Here is a 23,615-nt window from a genome sequence, read left to right as displayed (position 1 = left end):
CCGGCCTAAAACCCCAAACAGCAAGCAATGCATGTGTAGAAGCACGGTGGCTAGGAAAAACTCCCTAGAAAGGCCAGAACCTAAGAAGAAACCTAGAGAAACCTAGAGAGGCACACCTGCATTTGTGTAGTTCCTCCCATTCTTCTCTGCAGATCCTCTCAAGCTCTGTCAGGTTGAATGGGGAGCACCACCACACAGCTATTTTCAGGTCTCTACAGAGATGTTCAATCTGGTTCAAGTCCGGGCTCTGGCTGGGCCACTCAAGGACATTCAGAGACATATCCCGAAGCAACTCCTGTGTCGTCTTGGCTGTGTGCTTAGAGTCATTGTCCTGTTGGAAGGTGAACCTTTGCCCCAGTCAGAGGTCCTGAGTACAGTGGAGCCGCTTTTCATCCAGGATCTCTCTGTACTTTACTCTGTTCATCTTTCCCTCGATCCTGACTAGTCTCCAAGTCCCTGCCGCTGAAAATCATCCTTACAGCATGATTCAACCACTACCATGCTTCACCGTAGGGATGCTGCCTCCAGACGTGACGCTTGGCATTCATGCCAAATAGTTCCATTTTGGTTTCATCCGACCAGATAATCTTTTTTCTCATGGTCTGAGAGTCCTTTAGGTGCCTTTTGGTAAACTCCATGCGGGCTGTCATGTGCCTTTAACTGAGAAGTGGTTTCCGTCTGGCCACTCTACCATAAAGGCCTGATTGCTGGAGTGCTAAAGAGATGGTTGTCCTTCTGAAAAATTCTCCCATCTTCACAGAGAAACTATGGAGCTCTGTCAGAGTGACCATCAGGTTCTTGGTCACCTCCCTGACCAAGGCCCTTCTCCTCCAATTGCTCAGTTTGGCTCAGTTTCCATTTAAGAATGATGAGGTATGATCAAACCCTATTCATCTCTGGTATTGGTATGAACCGTGACTAAACTAATCAATTTCCCTTCACTTCATAACCTCAAAGTGAGCTTCAGAGAGTTGGGATTCCATTCATTTTCCCTTTCATACCCAGAGCTCACCTCCACACCCCAATCCTGCCAGCCTAGAAATTAAAACTAGAACATTAGGACTGTGTCCGAAATGGAACCCTATTCCCTATGTAGTGCACCAATTTTGAATAGAGCCGATAGGACACAGACTAGTTGTTTTCATGATTTCCCCGATAGATATCTTCAGAGAAAATGAAAACTTCCATCCACTCCATTCAACCCCCGTTGTAGAAGAAGGAAAACTATCAAGATGACGGTTGATTATCCAGCCTTGTTCCTCCATTCAGAAGTCAGCTTGTTCCTCATTGAGTGGAACGACATGATAATGTATTCACCACCGTGAATAGAGAACGTCTATCTGAGAGTTAGGATAAAAGAACAATTAATGAGCCAGTGGAAGTCTGTTCGGGAAGAAACACACACAGGCGCACACACACACACAGACACAAACGTGCATGTGCATGCAAGCGCACAGGCAGGCAGACAGGCGCGCACGCACACACACACACACACACACACACACACACACACACACACACACACACACACACACACACACACACACACACACACACCAGAGAATCTGATTAACAAGCAGTCAGGAATGAGATATTACAGAGAGAGAACATATCACACAGCTAGTTAGTTTAGCTCAAGCTTCCCCCCTATCTGCTAGGACAGTGAGTTATTATACTGGGTTCCACATGAGAGACTCAAATGACAGATTGTTTTGTGCAATCCTGTCTCGTCTTGCTTTGACTACTCATAAATCCTACATTCAACCTATGTTCCAATTCTCAGAACTTTGAGGTAAGGTAAAACAAAATTATTTTTGAAGACTGAAAATTGGATACAGAGCAAATACATCCAAACAGGCTCAGTAGAGATACAGGTAGACTGAGAAAAATGAATATCTCTTTGTTGTCTTGTTTATGTTTACTTGGTTTTATAAATCAGTCTTCTTAACCTGGTTCTTCTACTCTATCCACCTAATGATACTCACACAAAGGCTGCTACTTCAGTCCCAGTATGTTGAGGGTTAATGATGTTTATTAAGGCTGATACTCTGGATACCCCACACAACCATCTGGATAGGTGTGTGTGTGTGTGGTAGTGTTTAACTACACTTGTGGGGACCAGACTTTGGACAAACTGGGGACATTTTGTTGGTCCCCACAAGGTCAAATGTTATTTCTATGGGGTTTAGGGTTAAGGTTAGAATTAAGTCTAGGGTTAGGAGCTCAGGTTAGTTTTAGTGTTAGGAGCTAGGGTGAGGGTTAAGGTTAGGTTTTTGGGTTAAGGTTAGGCTACGGGTACAGGTTAGGGAATATAGGATTTTGAATGGGACTGAATTGTGTGTCCCCACAAGTTTTGCTGCGCAATACTGTGTGTGTGTTTGGAGCTGTGTGTCTGGAGCTGTGTGTCTGGAGCTGTGTGCCTGGAGCTGTCAAATTACTTTTCCCAGGGTGCAAAGCGGTCTACAACAGAACCATATCCAATCAGATGGCCCAGTCCTCTGGCACGCTGTAGTGTCCCTTCTCTTCCCTCTTCTTTCCTCAGTTCAAGGTATTTTTTCTTTTATCAACACGTTCCCGATCTCTCCACTTCTAGACTCATTCCCTCTCCTCGACTCCATCCCTTTTCTTCACTCCCTCTTCTCTTCAGAAGTCACTCATTCTTTTCCCCTGTGCTTGATCAACTCCCTCTCCAATCTTTGACTCATTCCCTCTTGGCTCCTCTTTCCTCCTGCTCCTCTCATTCCCACGAGTCTTGATTCCCTCTCCATTCTTGGAGTTTTAGGGTTATGCCACCCCTTGATCAGACGGAATCTGTGTGTGTGCAAGTGTGTGTGTGTGTGCGTGCTTGAGTGTGCTTCTCTAGAATGTCCAACAGTCCCTCAATCTCAGGGTTATGGCACGCGTCATATGGGAAAAGCCCCTTACATCTCCCAACAGCCAGCAACATGACATTTAGAAAACACTTCAACACTCCAACAGCATCTAAAGAGCCCTGAAGCCCAATCTACAGCCATAAAAAATGAAGAGCCTACAGCCAGAGAGTGACAGTTGTGTGTCTGGGGGGCAATCAATCCTCATAGGCTTTAAACTACAGCTTCGATAGGGAGTGCAGACTGTGCACAGCTGGGTGTCTAGAGGGGTGTTGGCTGGTCTTTTAGGTTTGGGGTAGAGAAAGAGTGATATAACTAGTTCAAACGGTTTGTAGGCAAGCTTATGTGTATAAGGTGAAAGCGGTCCTCTCCTGTCGTTCAAAGATGAATGAAATCACAGACCATGTTCAACCAAGATAAACATGTACACACAGACACACACTTTGTTCTATTCAACGACGATCACCCAGCTGGAACACAATGGCCCAGAGAACCCGCTCCTAAAGACCCTGTCACAGAATGTTGCCTAGCAACCCCATATCAACACACCCCTCGGAATTCAAAATCTTTTTTTAAATTTGTATTATTATTTTTTTTTACAGACAACAGTCATTCTGAAGGATGTGAGGGACAGGGTCCCCCTGTTACTGAAGCAACATTGAACACTCGAACAGTCTTGCCAACTCCTATCGACAATGACCATAGGAGTGGGTAAACCAGCACAAACAGATCTGGAACCAAGCTAACCCAGATTAACAGTACATCCTACACCTACACCCATTTCTCAAACTTCAAACACTAAATCAACTATCATTAAATAACAAAGCAAACAGCTTAAAATCCCTCTCATTCTGGTGTCACACCAACTGTACATAAACTACTAGAATTCTGTGTAAACTACACTGAACAAAAAATATAAACGCAACATCTAAAGTGTTAGTTCCATGTTTCATGAGCTGAACTGAAAGATCCCAGAAATGTTCCATAAACGCAAAAATCTGGTTTCTCTCAAATGTTGTGCACATATTTGTTTACATCCCTGTTAGTGAGCAGTTCTCCTTTTCCAAGATTATCCCATCCACCTGACAAGTGTGGCATATCAAGAAGCTGATTAAACAGTGTGATCATTACACAGGTGCACCTTGCGCTGGGGACAATAAAAGGCCACTCCACAGTGTGCGGTTTTGTCACACAACAAGATGCCACAAGCTGCCTACGTTGTTTAAACTGCAGACCACATGCAACCACACCAGCCCAGGGCTTCCACATCTGGCTTCTTCACCAGGGGGCTCGTCTGAGACCAGCCATCCAGACAGCTGATGAAACTGTGGGTTTGCACTACCCAAGGAATTTCTGCACAAACTCCCTCAGCGAAGCTCAACTGCGTGCTCATCGTCCTCACCAGGGTCTTGACCTGACTGCAGTTCGGCGTCGTAACCGACTTCAGTGGGCAAAGGCACACCTTGAATGGACATTGGCACGCTGGAGAAGTGTGCTCTTCACAGATGACTCCTGGTTTTAACTGTACCGGGCAGATTGCAGATTGTGTATATGGTGTCGTGTGGGCAAGTGGTTTTCTGATGTCAACGTTGTGAACAGAGTGCACCATTGTGGCGCTGGGGTTATGGTATTGGCAGGAATAAGCTACGGACAACGACACAGTTGCATTTTATCAATGGCAATTTGAATGCACAGAGATACCATGACGAGATCCAGAGGCCAATTGTCGTGCCATTCATCCGCCGCCATCACCTCATGTTTCAGCATGATAATGCTTGACAATGCGCCATGTCACAAGGATTTGTACACAATTCCTAGAAGCTGAAAATGTCCAAGGTCTTCCATTGCCTGCATACTCACCAGACATGTCACCCATTGCGCATGTTTGGGATGCTCTGGATTGATGTGTATGACAGCATGTTCCAGTTCCCACCAATATACAGCAAATCCGCACAGCCATTGACAGGCCACAATTAACATCCTGGTCAACTCTATGTGAAGATGCTATGGCGCACTGCATGAGGCAAATGGTGTCACTGCAGATACGGACTGGTTTTCTGATCCACGCACCTACCTTTTTTTAAGGTGCCTGTTAACAACAGATGCAGATCTGTATTTCTGGTCATGTGAAATCCATAGATTATGGCCTAATTAATGTATTTACATTTACTGATTTCCTTATATGAACTGTAACTCAGGTAAATCTTTGAAATTGTTGCTTGTTGCGTTTATATTTTTGTTTACAAGGAGGATACCAGACTTGTACTGTAAAACTATTTGAAAAGGGGTGCATGGCTCAATGTCTAACTTTTACTAAGTGCTCTATCTAGGGTTATATAAGTGTGCTGCCCTTTGCTAGGGCCTGTCCAATGAACCATAGGTTTACTCAGAAGTTAGAACAGTCTCCCCTCGCTCTTTAAACCCCAGGAACCGGAGGAGAGGAGAGACGGAGAGTGAGGGGAGGAAAAATAGAAGAGAGAGAGAGAGGTCAGAGGGAGAGTTAAGCATCAGTGAGCTTTGAGAGGCATTGGGAGATTCTCTCAGGTGGAAGAGAGACCCTGAGTTTGGGATGGTTTGTGTGTGTGTGTGTGTGTGTGTGCGTGTGTGTGTGTGTGTGTGTGTGTGTGTGTGTGTGTGTGTGTGTGTGTGTGTGTGTGTGTGTGTGTGTGTGTGTGTGTGTGAGTGTGTGTGTGTGTGTGTGTGTGTGTGTGTGCGCAGACTTAAGTGGTCATTAAAAAAAACCTGCTGCCCATAGTGCACTCTGTCCCTCTAAGCTCTTAAAACATTTAAGGCCCCCAAAGGATTCTGAGTGCAAATGAGTCTGGGCAAGTTCCCTGAACAGATCTAGGATCAGCTTACTGTTTCCCCAATTCTAGTGGGAAACACGAAACTGACCTTGGATCAGCATCTAAAGGGGCAACCTCATCATACACTGCACTCTATCGAATGGACACAGTGCAGTGGATAACAACATTGCAACAGATAACTAGGTATGGATAGTTTGTATAGACCAGTCCTAGCCCCAGTCCAGTTCAACTGTCCAGTCCACTTCACTAGAAAAGTACAGTAACAAAAGTTTATCTCAATACTTTGTTATATACCCTTTGTTGGCAATGACAGAGGTCAAACATTTTCTGTATGTCTTCACAAGGTTTTCACACACTGTTGGTATTTTGGCCCATTCCTCCATGCAGATCTCCTCTAGAGCAGTGATGTTTTGGGGCTGTTGCTGGGCAACACAGACTTTCAACTCCCTCCAAAGATTTTCTATGGGGTTGAGATCTGGAGACTGGCTAGGCCACTCCAGGACCTTGAAATGCTTCTTACGAAGCCACTCCTTCGTTGCCCGGGCGGTGTGTTTAGGATCATTCTCATGCTGAAAGAACCAGCCACGTTTCATCTTCAATGCCCTTGCTGATGGAAGGAGGTTTTCACTCAACATCTCCCGATACATGGCCCCATTCATTCTTTCCTTTACACGGATCAGTCGTCCTGGTCCCTTTGCAGAAAAACAGCCCCGAAGCATGATGTTTCCACCCCCATGCTTCACAGTAGGTATGGTGTTCTTTGGATGCAACTCAGCATTCTTTGTCCTCCAAACACGACGAGTTGAGATTTTACCAAAAAGTTATATTTTGGTTTCATCTGACCATATGACATTCTCCCAATCTTCTTCTGGATCATCCAAATACTCTCTAGTAAACTTCAGATGGGCCTGGACATGTACTGGCTTAAGCAGGGGGACACGTCTGGCACTACAGGATTTGAGTCCCTGGCGGCGTACTGTGTTACTGATGGTAGGCTTTTTTAGTTTGGTCCCAGCTCTCTGCAGGTCATTCACTAGGTCCCCCCGTGTGGTTCTGGGATTTTTGCTCACCGTTCTTGTGATCATTTTGACCCCACGGGGTGAGATCTTGCGTGGAGCCCCAGATCGAGGGAGATTATCAGTGGTCTTGTATGTCTTCTATTTCCTAATAATTGCTCCCACAGTTGATTTCTTCAAACCAAGCTGCTTACCTATTGCAGATTCAGTCTTCCCAGCCTGGTGCAGGTCTACAATTTTGTTTCTGGTGTCCTTTGACAGCTCTTTGGTCTTGGCCATAGTGGAGTTTGGAGTGTGACTGTTTGAGGTTGTGGACAGGTGTCTTTTATACTGATAACAAGTTAAAACAGGTGCCATTAATACAGGTAACGAGTGGAGGACAGAGGAACCTCTTAAAGAAGAAGTTACAGGTCTGTGAGAGCCAGAAATCTTGCTTGTTTGTACTTATTTTCCACCATAATTTGTAAATAAATTCATTAAAAATCCTACAATGTGATTTTCTGGATTTTCTTTTCTCGTTTTGTCTGTCATAGTTGAAGTGTACCTATGATGAAACCTATGATTACAGGCCTCTGTCATCTTTTTAAGTGGGAGAACTTGCACAATTGGTGGCTGACTAAATACTTTTTTGCCCCACTGTATATAGACAGAGATGGAAATGAAGAGCAGAGGAGCATGGGGTAGCGGAATGAGAGAGAGAGAGCAAGAAAGAGAGTACACTTACCAGAAATGTTCTGTGTGTCACAGGGGGCTGAGGCAGTTGTCAAGTTTCAGCTTTCTTTCTTCAATGTTCACTGCCCTTTTCCCCTCTTCAGAAATAGAAGCTTGACCTCCAAATGGAAAGAGAAAGGGAAGCCATTTTGTATTTGTGTTTATTATGGATCCCCATTAGCTAAGCAATAATGCAAAGCAAAATGAATTAACAATTAAAAAAAAAAACATTACATTCATAACAGATTTCACAACACAATAAGTGGGTGCCCTCAGGCCTCTACTCCACTACCACATATCTACAACACAAAATCCATGTGTACGTGTGTGTATAGTGCGTATGTTACCGTGTGTGTGTGTGTGTATGCTTGTGTCTGCCTGCTTCACAGTCCCGCTGTTCCATAAGGTGTATTTTTAACTGTTTTTTTTAATCAAATTTTAATGCTTGCATCAGTTAGTTGATGTGGAATAGAGTTCCATGTCATGGCTCTATGAATTCTGATTGCAAAGAAAACCTCTTACCAGCACCATACGCAGACTCCTAAAATATTCACAACCTTTCATCAAAAAGCTCAAACTGATGCCTTATTCTCTTTTGGAGGAATTCATTTTCGGGAAAATGTATCTTGTTGAAGATAGTTGATAGACACCAGGGAGGTTGGGGTAAAAGCGTAAGCAGGTTAAATGCGAGTCAGGAACAATGCCTATGAATTATCAAGAAGCTCCAAATGAAAAAAAGGCACAGCGCAGAAAGCTCAGACGCTAATCACATTCATGTAATTGAATTGTTCTGTAGAGAGAGGAGCACTGTGCTGTATCCTCATGCTAATCTGAGTAGCGCTCTCAGAGAGCAGCATCAACACATCAGTCACAATACAGAGATCAAAACGTTGACGTCCTCACATGGATAAAAGAACGCACCAGCTTTGGTTGAGAGAGGAGGAGAGATGTTTCGGTGAGAAAGTAATGCGATTTGAATAGAAATCGTATGAAAATACTTACTGTAAAAGGAGTGTTGAGGGAATTAGGATGTGAAATATGGTCACTAGAGTGGAAAATTAACTTGTATGTGTAACGTAAAGGAGAACTTCTACAGTTGCGCAAGAGAGAGAGAGAAGGGAAAGAGTGATATAAATGAACGTGATCCATATAAAACTGTCTAGACTATGAAAGAGACTGATCCATAGTAAGTCAGTGATCTGGAGAAGGCAGCCATGTGGTTCGATGGGCTGGGGAAGGTGTGTGACTGAGAGACAGAGACACACACAAACAGACGCACGCTCTCTCTCATACGCATGTGCACACACACACACACACACACACACACACACACACACACACACACACACACACGATTTAATCCAAGCTGGCAGACCACTGGAGCTTGACTAGCTGACGTTCCACAGTACACACACAAATACACACACCTGAGCAGCTCGCGCACACACACACCAGCAACTGCAGACCAAGCCCAAGCTTTTACCACAAAACCATCATTGCGTGTCCATGTTGCAAGGTGGCGTGTTAATCCCAGGAGGAGGGGGGCTCATTTTGATATGGGACGTAAATATGTTCTTAAACCCCCCCCCCAACCAGTCGGCGTGGATCGAATAAAGAGGAGCAGGAAAACCAAGCAGGAAATGTCAGACCTACTGAGACACATTAGGCCTATAGTCAGAGAGGGAGGTCAGATTTCTCACATTTATAACCCACAAGTCAATTAAACATCGAGTCCATGTTGGTTCAATGTCATTTCATTGAAATGACGTGGAAACAACAATGATAGAACCAGTTCTTGGTCCGTGGGAAAAGCCTACATTACAGGTAGGAAGATATCACACAATGTTTTCGTCCATTTCTTCATTTGTCCTAGACATTGGTGGACATCGTAACATCTGAACTCCATATATCGCTGAAGGTGACTGGTGAGGTAAAAGCATGAAGAAACCGTTAGAGAGAGAGAGAGAGAGAGGCACTATAATGGGAAGTTTGTCTGAATTGAATACAGGACACAGATGGTCGCACTCTCGCTCTCACAATTTCACCAATAAAGTCAACAGACATGTTTGTTGTACATAGAGAGGACATTGCTATTATTGTCTTCACTTCCTGTAACACAGATAATATATAGTAGGTACAAAACCTTGCACAGTGTCTGATTACATTTTACACTGTTTCTCTGTAACACTATAACATGTTGTCTTCCTCAGCCTCTGAAATGCCGGCAGAGTGCACTAAGTGGGGTAGTAAAGCCAGCAGTAAACAGAGGACCCATCCATTACAGCACAAATCCATTACCTCTCTCTCTCTCTCTCATTTCATGTTTCTCTAAAGTTATAAAGGACAAGGGAGGACCTGCACTCTCAGTCCAGTGTCCGAGCAGCTGTTCCTCGTGCACCTAGAACCTAATGCTTCATTTCAGCCTAAATATGTATCATTGAACTTGCCAAATGCATTGCCTTTCATATGTGGCATAAACACAACCAGTCGCAATGTTGTAATCCGATTAGGCTACTTGAAAAGTATCCGGTAGTCCTTCAATATAATTCCGGCATCCTCAAAATGGCTTGACATTAGCAAGGTTGCCATTCTACCTGTTCATGCGAGTAAAGCACATGTTGGATAAAGATTTCAAGACATCCCGGGAAAGCATGCAATTTATTAGTCCACATATAAAACGAGTTATGATTAACTTCACAGGTTGGTGAAAGTGCACGGTGATGAGCTTGACGCTACTTTCAAAGGAATAATCGAGGGTCTTATTCTGGTGACATGATGCTCAGCCCTTGGCTGCCATTTGACAATGAAAAAAATTCTCTCACATTTTTGTCCATAATAATTTCATTGTGTAATAGGCTATACCCGCAATGTATCTGGAAGCTGTTGCCTAGAGCCAATACCAGAGTAAGCACATTTTCATACCAATGCACATTTTTTTTGTGTGACAAAACCATCAGTAGGCCTAAAGGTGAAAATGTGATGGAAACCTATTTCACTGAGTTTTAATTCGGTACATGGGAATTTAACAGTAAAAGTTATTTTTTTACGTGCCCTATGTATTTGCGCACAGACTTCTATCCGCAACAAGTAAATTTGATGGAAACACAACTGATGAGAAAATGCAGATATTGTTTTTATGCAGATCTTGGAAAATGAACATAAAAATGTGTTTTCAATTGGATGGAAACCTAGCTACAGACACCCTAGAGACTCTGGAAAGTGTGCTAGTACGTTGTCACTTCGATTATGACAGCACATCATGGTTGAACAGCAGCCTCAAACAGCTAAAGAATACGATACAGACCAGCCAAAACAAGTTTGTAAGAATTGTACTTAAACTCCCCCTTGTGCCTTCAGAAAGTACTCAAACCCTTTGACTTGTTCCACATTGTCTTGTGTTACAGCTTGAAATCAAAATGGATGCAATAAAACATTTTCTCACCCATCTACACACAATACCCCTAAAATACCAAGTGAAGACATGTTTTTAGAAATTCTTGCAAATGTATTGAAAATTAAATAGAAAAATATCTAATTTATATAAGTATTCACACCCCCGAGTCAATACTTTGGAGAAGCACCTTTGGTACCGATTACAGCTGTGAGTCTTTCTCGTCTCTTTCCACACCTGGATTGTGCACTATTTGCCCATTATTCATTTCAAAGTTCTTCAAGCTCTGTCAAATTGGTTCTTGATCATTATTGATTATTCACAACAATGCTTAAACCACATCAGGGGACCTTTGAGTTCTAGGAAAAGAAAAGTTATCTTCAATTCAGTGTGCATGCACTGTTTGGTTAGAGGTGTTTCTGTAGTGCAGAATATTGCTGCAGGGAGCTTGCTTCCATTCAGCCACAAGAGCATTAGTGAGGTCGGGCACTGATGTTGGGCGATTAGACCTGGCTCTCAGTCGGCGTTCCAATTCATCCCAAAAGTGTTCAATGGGGTTGAGGTCAAGGCTCTGGGCAGGCCAGTCAACTTCCTCCACACCAGATCTCAACAAACCATTACTGTATGGACCTTGCTTTGTGCTCGGAGGCATTGTCATGCAGAAACAGAATACGGCCGTCCCCAAGTGGTATGGCCTACCACTTCGCAGCTGAGCCTAAACATCAGCTGCTCAGCGGGACTTTGACAAGTAGACTAGGGTGTTTCAGGGCTGGATTAAAAGTCAAGCCTGCACACCCAGGAGCTCTCCAGATGGTGGATTGACCACATGTTGACAAGTTCCAAGTCATGGAGAAGACATGGAAAATGTGACTGATCCCTTAAGAGTGAATAATCCATGGTCTCTATTGCATAATATAATGGACCGACTCGGGAAAAAACAGCTCCTGCACTTCTTTCATCCTCAAGTCAAGCTCTGTCTGAAACCAAGTTACATGTTTCTCAGTGCACAAAACACGCACACAACAATAGAACAAGCTATACCGTGGGGTGCTGGACGAAATCATGTTTTTGTCACATTCTCCCGCATAAAAATCAGCCACAAAATGTTGGCACCGTTGCAATGAAGCCTTGGCCTCCAGCATGGGAACAGAAGAGGAATTGTACATTGTGCAGTAGTCTCAGGTAACACACACACACACACAAGCGCGCGCACACAAACTTTGCTGTTTCATCAGCCTCTTTAAATACCTCAAACCCTACAGAAGCCCGTGGATCATGCGAACCTTCATCAATCGTCAGAAGATTTATCACCTATTTATTGACACGTTATGTAGTGTCCTGTAATAGCTTGCTTGAAATGAGACACATTTGGTCATTCTTAACACATACAAACATGTCTTATATCATATGACGCTGTGCTTACTATAAAGTCAGATACATTTTGGTCATTCATAACACATACATAAAGGCTTAATGATGTCAACACAAATGTATTACCTCTAATGGAATTATCATTAACAGCTAAAACAAAAACTTTAAAAGACAGGTTCAAACCAGAACTTTCCTTTTATTTATATAGTTTTTTAAACAATACAAATACATGAAGTTTCAAAAAGTTTATCAATGCAGTTACATTAAACATTACAAAGGGCTATGAAGGGAAATCGTAACACTACAGCACACAATGACATTCTAGACGATTCTGAGCTTCCAACTTTATGGTAACAATTAGGGGAAGGCCCTTACCTGTTTCAGCGTGACGATGCCACCGTGCGCAAAACGAGGTCCATACAGAAATGGTTTGTTGAGATCGGTGTGGAAGAACTTGACTGGCCTGCACAGAGTCCTGACCTCAACCCCATCTAACACCTTTGGTATGAGTTGGAACACTGACTGCGAGCCAGGCCTAATCAGTGGCCGACCTCACTAATGCTCGTGGCTGAACGGAAGCAAGTCCCTGCAGCAATGTTCCAACATTGTGGAACGCTATCCCAGTAGAGTGGATGCTGAGGGGGGACCAACTCCATATTAATGCCCATGATTTTGGAATGAGATGTTCGACGAGCAGGTGTCCATATACTTTTGGTCATGTAGTGTACTGTTTAAGGCTCAAACATTCATGTTTCAGGGAGATCTATGCGTAGCATGTTATGTCAATTAAGCTATTTTTTTATGTGTTTGATGACGCAATTACATGGCTACGGTTAAATAGAAGGGAATCTTAGATTTCCAACGGTGCATATTTATTTAGGCTATAGTGCCGATGGAAAGACGACAATGAAATGAATGCTTAGTTTGCAATAGTTCACTAGCAAGAACTGCTACACATTTTGAATTGGCTATCTAGTTTGAATGTCGTCTGTCATTTTATTATACCTGTTGCTGAAATGTTGCGCTCTCTCCCCTCAGGCCCACTCGCACTGGCACACACATAACACACACACAGAAGCACTGAAGGGTCATTCTGATAATCACCTCGTGGAGTTGCAATGATCATGAGAACGGTGAGGAATCAGCCCAGAACTACACGGGAGGATCTTGTCAATGATCTCAAGGCAGCTGGGACCAGAGTCACCAAGAAAACAATTGGTAACACACTACGCCGTGAAGGACAGAAATCCTGCAGCGCCCGCAAGGCGCTATATGTGCTCAAGAAAGCACATATACATGCCCGTCTGAAGTTTGCCAATGAACATTTGAATGATTCAGAGGACAACTGGGTGAAAGTGTTGTGGTCAGATGAGACCAAAATGGAGCTCTTTGGCATCAACTCAATTCGCCGTGTTTGGAGGAGGAGGAATGCTGCCTATGACCCCAAGAACACCATCCCCACCGTCAAACATGGAGGTGGAAACATTATGCTTTGGGGGTGTTTTTCTGCTAAGGGGGCAGGACAACTTCACCGCATCAAAGGGACGATGGACAGGGCCATGTACCGTCAAATCTTGGATGAGAACCTGCTTCCCTCAGCCAGGGCATTGAAAATGGGTCGTGAATGGGTATTCCAGTATGACAATGACCCAAAACACACGGCCAAGGCAACAAAGGAGTGGCTCAAGAAGAATCACATTAAGATCCTGGAGTGGCATAGCCAGTCTCCAGACCTTAATCCCATTGAAAATCTGTGGAGGGAGCTGAAGGTTCGAGTTGCCAAATGTCAGCCTTGAAACCTTAATGACTTGGAGAAGATCTGCAAAGAGGAGTGGGACAAAATCCCTCCTGAGATGTGTGTCAACCTGGTGGCCAATTACAAGAAACGTCTGACTTCTGTGATTGCCAACAAGGGTTTTGCCTCCAAGTACTAAGTCATGTTTTGCAGAGGGGTCAAATACTTATTTCCCTCATTAAAATGCAAATCAATTCATAACATTTTTGACATGCGTTTTTCTGGATTTTTTTAATGTTATTCTGTCTCTCACTGTTCAAATAAACCTACCATTAAAATTATAGACTGATCATTTCTTTGTCAGTGGGCAAACGTACAAAATCAGCAGGGGATCAAATACTTTTTTCCCTCACTGTGTTTCATATTTTACATTGGTGATTATGGCACACACATTTATGAACCCTTTATAAAGCATGACATAGTTATAGATGCTTTGTTATACATTCATGTAAGGCTTATGAAGACATTACGAAGGCTTTATGAAGCATTTATAAGCTGAATGTCATTTAAAGTGAATTTTCAAAACCGATTTAACCACAAAGACCAGGGAGGTTTCCCACTGCCTCGCAAAGAGGTGCACCTATTGGTAAATGGCTAAAAGAAAACATACAAAAAAACAGACATTGAATATCCCTTTGAGCATGATGAAGTTATTTATTACATGATAATTGTACGTGTGTGGGGTACAAAAATGAGGTAGCCATTAAAAAATCATGTTAACTACTACTATTGAACACACTATCATTGCACTAGAATAAGTCCATGCAACTTATTATTAAGCATAATCATAAGCATAATTATTAAGCTTCAGCATATTTTAAATCCTGAATTGATTTAGGCTTACCATAACAAAAGGGGTTGAGTACTTAGACTCAGGACATTTCACCTTTGCATTTTTTTATTAATTAGTGAAAATGTAAAAAAAAACATCATTCCACTTTGACAATATGGGGGACTGTGTAATTAAATTTAAACGGAATAATTAACGACGTTTTAAATTCAGGCCTTAAGACATTTTAAATTCAGGCTGCAACACAGCAAAATTGGGAAAATGTCAAGGGGTGAGAATACTTTCTGAAGACCGTGTACTAGTTGAGAAATAGGCAAAACATTTTTTAGCTAATTTCAATCGTGGCCATTAAAACAATGTTTAACACACGATTGCATTTAGAATTGTTGGGCAATGATTGGGCTTATAAAAGTGCTGTATATGTATGCCGTGTTTGTGTGCGTGTGTGTGTGATAGGCTAAATAAGATTCATAAGGAATATACACGTCCGCCAATTTAATTCCACTAAATTATGCAAATTGACCGATAAGCATGACCGGTCAAATGTATTTTCATCGACTGGTATTTCCATCAACGAATAGGCTAAAAATATCTATATAATTTTTTTCTTCTCCCAAACAATTTCTGTAAAAAAAGAAAATTCAGCCAAAAGCTAGGTTAATGGAAACACTGCGCCGGAGCAGGGAAGAGCTTAATTTAGCAGGTACATAACCCATTAGCGCCATCAATAAACAATAAACAAGGGATATTGGCCAAATGAGCCGAATTTACATGTTCTTTAAAAACAGCCTACAACATATTACAAAACCACTATTCCTTATGTTTCTAATTCCGATGTGTGTGCATATGTGACAACCTTCCCACTCCGTTTTCCGTATCCTTTCTCTTGGCTCTTGTTTTCCTTATTAGAATGTCGGCGCGCAGAGCTGGGAGGGTCGTCAGCGACATGGGACACACCTGGGCTCGGGTGTGTTCCGGGATAAATACACCTCTTCTCCATTCATTGAGGAGACTCTCTCCACGCAGACACACTGTTAGATTTTGGTTGTGGCATTTTTGTGGACGTTTTGTTTGTTTGCTTTAGCACCTTACAACACCCCTCATCACATTAATGTACGCAACCACTCACTTACACTACTGATTACTGACTACACACATCATTCTTAATTGTATTTACGTTACTTCAGTTAATAAATCTATTTTTGTTATTCCTAATCTCCACATTGTCTCCCTTTTTGTTACGGACTTCGAGCCGGTTCGTGACACATATGCAAAACTCTATAGTCTATTGTTTAATATTTCCCTAAAATAATAAACAGTTGAGTTGTCAGATTTCAGTTGTCAGATTTCAGCACTAAATGCATTGCATACATAGGCCTATAAGCTCAGTCCCATTGTATGATATTAGTATTGAAAAAATAAAATACAAAAAGGAAGAGAAGCGAACATGCTGACCAGACCGGATGTGTCGCGTGCGGAAGCGTTGCAAAACTAAATGTACACATACACTTGACGCTCAACGCGCTAAAAGTCCAACCTCTCCCATCTCCTCATTGGTTTTTAGGAGCATAAACCCACGTGCCATCTCCTCCTCATCTCCTGCGTGCGGTCTGGTCAGCATGTTAGGCCTAGCCCCAGAGAGAGAGAAAGAGAGAGCGAAATGCAGGTGGCATGGTACGACACCAACATGCATTTATTTATCCTTGTCAGATCTGCTATACAGATATATGATTATAGGAGTAACTCTCGTAGGCCTAAAACATTCTTCCTCACCACAAGTTCAACTGTCGGAGTCAGTTGGAGCGCCGGTGCGCACGACTCTCATATCAGGCCTGCAGTATAATAGGCTAATAGCCAACCCGCACCGAATCTTCACAAAAGTGTATTAAGGTAATATCAAAAGCAAGTCAAGCCATTGTTTATAGGGAAAATATGAGCAGGATATTACAGTATGACATGGCAAATATTTGGCCAAAGAAAATGGTTCAACAGAATAAAAAAAAAACAATATTAAACCAAAGTTTTGAACAGGCTATATTGCAGCAATTACCTAGAAAGCCTCATCCCTACTGTACCCAACATATGACAGCAATAGGCTAATGATAATCATTTTACAACAGGCCTACCTAAAACCTAACAGACAATTCAGACTTAATTTGGACAGATCTGACTTAATTTAGCCAATGAAAATGTCTCAATTTATCAGACCTCAGGATAAGACCCAGATGCAGACAGTTCGAAGTAACAGAAGTGTATTACAAGAACAGGGGGTAGGCAAACGACAGGTCAAGGGCAGGCAGAGGTCAGTAATCCAGAGCAGAGTCTGAAAGGTACAGAAGGAAAAAAAGGAAAAAAAATATGGAACTACCCAGACTCTGCCTAGAGCTGGCCGTCCGACCAAACTGAGCAACCGGGCAAGAAGGACCTTGGTCAGGGAGGTGAACAACAGCCCAACGACCACTCTGACAGAACTACAGAGTTCCTTGGCTGAGATGGGAGAACCTGCCAGAAAGACAACAGTCTCTACAGTACTTCACCAATCTGGGCTTTATGGGAGAATGGCCAGACTGAAGCCATTCCTGAGAGAAAAAAGGCACATGACAGCACACCTGGAGTTTGCACAAAGGCATGTGAAAGACAGATCATAAGGCAAAAGATGATGTGGTCTGATGAGACAGAAATGTAACTCTTTAGCCTGAACACAAAGTGCTAAGTCTGGAGAAAACCAGGCACAGCTCATCACCGGTCTAACACCATCCCTACTGTGAAGCATAGTGGTGGCAGCATCATTCTATGGGGATGCTTTTCAGTGGCAGGGACTGGGAGACTGGTAAGGAGACAAGAGGAAATGAATGGAGCAAAATACAGGCAAGTCCTTGATGAGAACCTGCATCAGAGTGCAAACAACCTTAGAATGGGGCTCAAAGATTTACATTCCAACAGGACTATGACCCCAAGCATACAGAGAAAAGAATGCTGGAATGGCTTCAGAATAAGAATGTGAAAGTCCTTAAGTGGCCCAGCAAACGCCCAGACATGAATCCCATTGAAAATCTGTGGAAAAACTTGAAGATTGCTGTTCACCGCTGCTCACCATCGAACTTAACAGAGCGTGAGAAAATCTGCAAGGAAGAATGGGAGAAAATCCCCAAACCCAGATGTGCCAAGCTGATACAGACATACCCAAGACGACTCAAATATGTAATCGCCGCCAAAGGTGCTTCTGCAAAGTATTGGCTCAGCCGTGTGAATACTTATGTAAACTAGATGTCTGTATTTCCTTTTCAATAAATGTGCAAACATTTCTAAAAACATGTCTTCACTTTGTCATTATGGGGTATTGTGTGTAGATGGGTGAGAAAATAAATAATACATTTTGAATTCAGGCTGTAGAATCTGGAATAAGACCAGGGGTATGAATAATTTAACTCACCGTACATACCAAACATTAGGAACACTCCTAATATTAAGTTGCACACCCCCCTCCATCCTTTTTGCCCTCAGAACAGCTTCAATTCGTCAGGGCATGGACTCTACAAGGTGTTGAAAGCGTTACACAGGGATGCTGGCCCATGTTGACTCCAATGTTTCCCACAGTTGTGTCAAGTTGGCTGGATGTTTTTTGAGTGGTGGACCATTCTTGATACACACAGGAAACTGTTGAGCATGAAAAACCCATCAGCATTGCAGTTCTTGACACAAACCGATGAACCTGGCACCTACTACCATACCCCGTTCAAAAGGCACTTACATTTTTGTGTCTTGCCCATTCACCCTCTGACCGGCACACATACACAATCCATGTCTCAATTGTCTCAAGGCTTAAAAATCCTTCTTTAATCCTCCCCTTCATCTACACTGATTGAAGTGGATTTAACAAGTGACATCAATAAGGGGATCATAGATTTCACCTGGATTCACCTCGTCAGTCTGTCATGGAAAGAACATGTGTTCTTAATGTTTTGTATACTCAGTGTACAGTATGTAAAAAAAAAATAGGGACCACAATGGAAATAAGTCCCCGACTTTATTGTGCAATCTTTGTACTGTGTGTACATATATTTGTTTTTACTGACAGCAGCCATTTGAAAGAGACAATTGTTACGAAACACCAACAAGTTGAATTACATTCGGCGTCAAGCCTTCAATAACGTGTAGGTCTACAAGGTAGAGAAGGAAGTATTTTCTGTCTTTTTGAGATTGACAGTCTACTGTGGTGCTGAAAACGCAAACCATGATATTGTGCCGAAGTCAGGATGCTTTCTTTATTGGTTTTGTGGTGCATTGGCACAGACACCTGTTGGTGGAAAATTAATTGCATATATTTTATATTATTATGGCTTCAAAATGTTGAAAATCAGATTTTCCCCCAGCGGATCATTGTCTGCAACCGGCTCGGATCTTAGTGTAATGAAACAGGCAGGGAGAGAGAGCCCGTCCATGGTGGTCGGCGAACCCTCAACCTTCTGGCCTGTAGCCCTGCGTGGTATCGACTGTACCACAAAAGCATTCTGAAGCGGCAAAGTTCATATCCACATTTAGAAAAACACAGGGACGCTACAGTTGTTGTTATTAGTTTAATAATTTATTTTAGAGTATAAGTGGAGGGTCATGTGAAAATAGCACATTTCAAACTGTCTCTACACTGCCAAGAGAGGCTGTTTCTGCTGACTCGGGCTGTGCAGTGTCCACTGTAAAATACTGTGTTTATGTCTGGGTGAAGTGTGTTTTAACGTCATGGTCCATGGTTGTCGAGTGAAGCACAGAAAAATATTCTCTCTCACACACACTCGCTCACCTTTATTTGTAAGTGGAGCAATTTATAATTCGTAATATATGAACTTTGCAGTATTTTTTGGGGGTGTATTTTTTCTTACATTATTAGCCCAGAATGTTTTTTGTGTTAATACATACAGCTGGAAATAACTTTCGGATATCAGAGGGGTGGTAACTCAACTGTATTAAGACCAGGAATACGAATCCCGAATTGAATCCTTTGTTTGTACCCCCCAGGGCAATTGAACATACAGTGTTTAAAAGTTGTGTCGTACCGCAGCACACTTGCGGGCTGCCGCAGAATTCCATGGCACGTTATTTAAGTGTCAGCCATTGTTGCCATTAATCCTGGATAGTTCTAGTTTGACCACTGGAGGGCATCTTTGTAAGAACATAGTATATGGGATTGATTTTAAGAAATGCAGCTTCATTATATTATGGTGTTTTTATTCCAAGAAAATTGTAGGAATATATGGCACTGTACAACGTGACTGGTTGGGAGTAGGCTACTAAGTGACTGCGAGTGAATCCTAACATTTACACACCCTAATTGCAGGCTAACCAATACCCAAACGGAGATTCAATGAAAATCTCATAGATTTATCAAGACCAGTCCCCATGCTTGTCTCATGGCAGCACAAAATGGTGCTGAAATAGTTAACCACATTCGGGTAGGCTAATCCATGCCAGGCACACCTGTGAGCTCTGGAATTCCACCTCCTGTTTGTGGACTGCCAACATCATGTCCATTGAGAAGCTAGTTAAGGATCATAGCACCTCTACCTTACCGGACACCCTAGACCCACTTAAATTTTCTTACCGCCCCAATAGATCAACAGACGATGCAATCGCCATCACACTGCACACAGCCCTATCCCATCTGGACAAGAGGAATACCTATGTAAGAATGCTGTTCATTAACTATAGCTCAGCATTCAACATCATAGTACCCTCCAAGCTCATCATTAAGCTCAGGGCCCTGGGTCTGAACCCTGTGCTGTGCAACTGGGTCCTGGACTCCCTGACAGGCCTCCCTCCCTCAGGTGGTGAAGGTAGGAAACAACACCTCCACTTTGCTGATCCTCAATACAGGGGACCTACAAGGGTGTGTGCTTAGTCCCTTTCTGTACTCCCTGTTCGCCCATGACTGTGTGGCCACTCACACCTCCAACTCAATCATGAAGACGACACAACAGTAGTAGGCTGATTACTAACAATGACGAGACAGCCTACAGTGAACAGGTGAGGGCCCTGGCGGAGTGGTGCCAGGAAAATAACCTCTCCCTCAACGTCAACAAAATGAATGACCTGATTGTGGACTTCAGGAAACAGCAGAGGGAGCACGTCGCTATCCACATCGACGAGACCGCAGTGGAGAAGGTGAAAAGCTTCAAGTTCTTCTGCGCCACAGCGCCTCTTCAACCTCAGGGGGCTGAATAAATTTGTCTTGGGCCCTAAAACCCTCGAAACTTTTAAAGATGCACAATTGAGAGCATCCTATCAGGTTGTATCACCGCCTGGTATGGCTACTGCACTGCCCGTAACCGCAGGGCTCTCCAGAGGGTGGTGCGGTCGCCCAACGCATCACCGGGGGCACACTGCCTGCCCTCCAGGACACCTACAGCACCTGATGTCACAGGAAGGCCAGAATGATCATCAAAGACATCAACCACCCGAGCCACTGCCTGTTCACCCGCTGTTCACTCGCTATCATGTCGTCAGTACAGGTGCATCAAAGCTGTGACCGAGAGACTGAAAAACAGCTTTCAACTCAAGGCCATCAGACTGTTAAATAGCTATCACTAGCTGGCTACCACCCTGCACCTTAGATGCTGCTTCCCTATTTACATAGGTAGGGAATCACTGGCCACTTTAATAATTGATCACAAGTCACTTTAACAATGTTTACGTATCACTTTAATCATCTCATATGTTTATACTGTATTCTATTCTACTGTATTTTAGTAATGCCACTCCAACATTGCTCGTCCTAATATTGATATATTTCTTAATTCCATTCTTTTACTTTAAGATGTGTGAATTTATAGATACTACTGCACTGTTGCTAGGAACACAATCATTTTGCTACACCCGCAATAACATCTGCTAAATATGTGTATGTGACCAATACAATTTGATTTGATTTTGATATTTAATTTTCTGAGAGGCTTTTATGGAAAGACCACATAATTACCACCTAATTGCAGATTTACACAAGACCTGTACGCACGCTCCTTTGCAATTTCGACCTGTTAAAGCTGCCTCTCTTCTGTTTTCAAACCCTAGCGCCAGGATTGGCTTGCGCTGAGGTGGAAGGGGTGTCCTTAAGAAACTGTGCCGAAGTGCAGTCAAAAACATGACTTTCCAGTGTTTTATATATATTTCCACACTATGAGGTTGGAATACTAATAATTGACTGTAAGAGCTGTTTGAAAAGACTACCCGAAATATCGGCCTGTTTTGGTGGGGTGGAGTTTGCGTTAAATGACTTAATAATCCAAAAAGAGTTCCAAATCTCTCTGCCAATAACAGCTAGTTTCCAGTCCCACCCCCACTCTGACCACTCCAGATTTTGGAGCTCTTTCAGAACATCAGCTATCTGGATTTGGGTGAAGGAGAAATGGTGGGGGCTTCTGCGGGTTGCTGTGGAGGGTGCCGGGCAGTTGACTGGGGTATTGGTAGCCAGGTGGAAAGCATGGCCAGCCGTAGAGAAATGCTTATTGAAATTCTCAATTATAGTGGGTTTATCGGTGGTAACAGTGTTTCCTAGCCTCAGAGCAGTGGGCAGCTGGGAGGAGGTGCTCTTATTCTCCATGGACTTTACAGTGCCCCAGAACTTTTTTGAGTTTGTACTAAAGGATGCAAATTTCTGTTTGAAAATGTTAGCCTTAGCTTTCCTAACTGTTTGTGTATATTTGTTCCTAACTTCCCTGAAAGGTTGCATATCACAGGGGCTATTCGATGCTAATGCAGAAGGCCACAGGATGTTTTTGTGCTGGTCAAGGGAAGACAGGCCTGGAGTGAACCAAGGACTATATCTATTCCTAGTTCTACATTTTTTGAATGGGGCATACTTATTTAAGATGGTGAGGAAGGCACTTTTAAAGAATAACCAGGCATCCTCTACTGATGGGATGAGGTCAATGTCATTCCAGGATACCCCGGCCAGGTCGATTAGAAAGGCCTGCTCACAGAAGTGTTTTAGGGAGTGTTTGACAGTGATGAGGGGTGGTAGTTTGGTCGCAGACCCATTACGGATGTAGGCAATGAGGCAGTGATCGCTGAGCTCTTGATTGAAAACAGCAGAGGTGTCTTTGGAGGGCGAGTTAGTTAGGATGATATCTATGAGGGTGCCCGTGTTTACGGATTTGGGGTTGTACCTGATAGGTTCATTGATAGCATCAAGCTTAGATTGTAGGATGGCCGGGGTGTTAAGCATGTCCCAGTTTAGGTCACCTAGTAGCACGGGCTCAGAAGATAGATAAGGGGCAATCAGTTCACATATGGTGTCCATGGCACAGCTGGGAGAGGGTGGTCTATAGCAAGTGGCAACAGTGAGAGACTTGTTTTTGGAAAGGTGAATTTTTAGAAGTAGAAGATCGAATTGTTTGGATACAGAGCTGGATAGTAAGACAGAACTCTGCAGGCTATCTTTGCAGTAGATTGCAACACCGACCCCTTTGGCAGTTCTATCTTGGAGGAAAATGTTAAAGTTAGGGATGTAGATTTCAGGGTTTTTGGTGGTTTTCCTAAACCAGGATTCAGACACGGCTAAGACATCCGGGTTGGCAGAGTGTGCTAAAGCAGTGAGTAAAACAAACTTAGGGAGTAGGCATCTAATGTTAACATGCATGAAGCAAAGGCTTTTACGGTTACAGAAGTCAACAAATGAGAGCACCTGGGGAGTGGGAATGGACCTAGGCACTGCAGGACCTGGATTATGTGGATAGTAGGTGGATCAACATGGTTGGTTAAGGCATATTGAGCAGGGCTAGAGGCTCTACAGTGAAATAAGACTGTAATCACTAACCAGGACAGTAATGGATGAGGCATATTGATATTAGAGAGAGGCATGCATAGCCAAGTGA

The 23,615-nt window shown here is 43.1% G+C and overlaps 1 protein-coding gene across 2 annotated transcripts in view; it reads right to left on the bottom strand.

Annotated features, from left to right (window-relative positions):
• Window positions 1–23,615, bottom strand: part of LOC110526161 (LARGE xylosyl- and glucuronyltransferase 2) — a 161,354-nt gene that overhangs the window by 114,228 nt on the left and 23,511 nt on the right. For both annotated transcript variants that reach the window (XM_021606819.2, XM_021606822.2), the window contains exon 2: window positions 7,418–7,523. The gene's annotated coding sequence lies outside the window, so the exon portion shown is untranslated. The remainder of the gene's footprint in view (window positions 1–7,417; window positions 7,524–23,615) is intronic.

Source organism: Oncorhynchus mykiss, chromosome 6, assembly GCF_013265735.2.
Source record: "Oncorhynchus mykiss isolate Arlee chromosome 6, USDA_OmykA_1.1, whole genome shotgun sequence".
NCBI lineage: Eukaryota > Metazoa > Chordata > Actinopteri > Salmoniformes > Salmonidae > Oncorhynchus > Oncorhynchus mykiss.
This window is presented reverse-complemented; position numbering and strand designations above follow the sequence as displayed.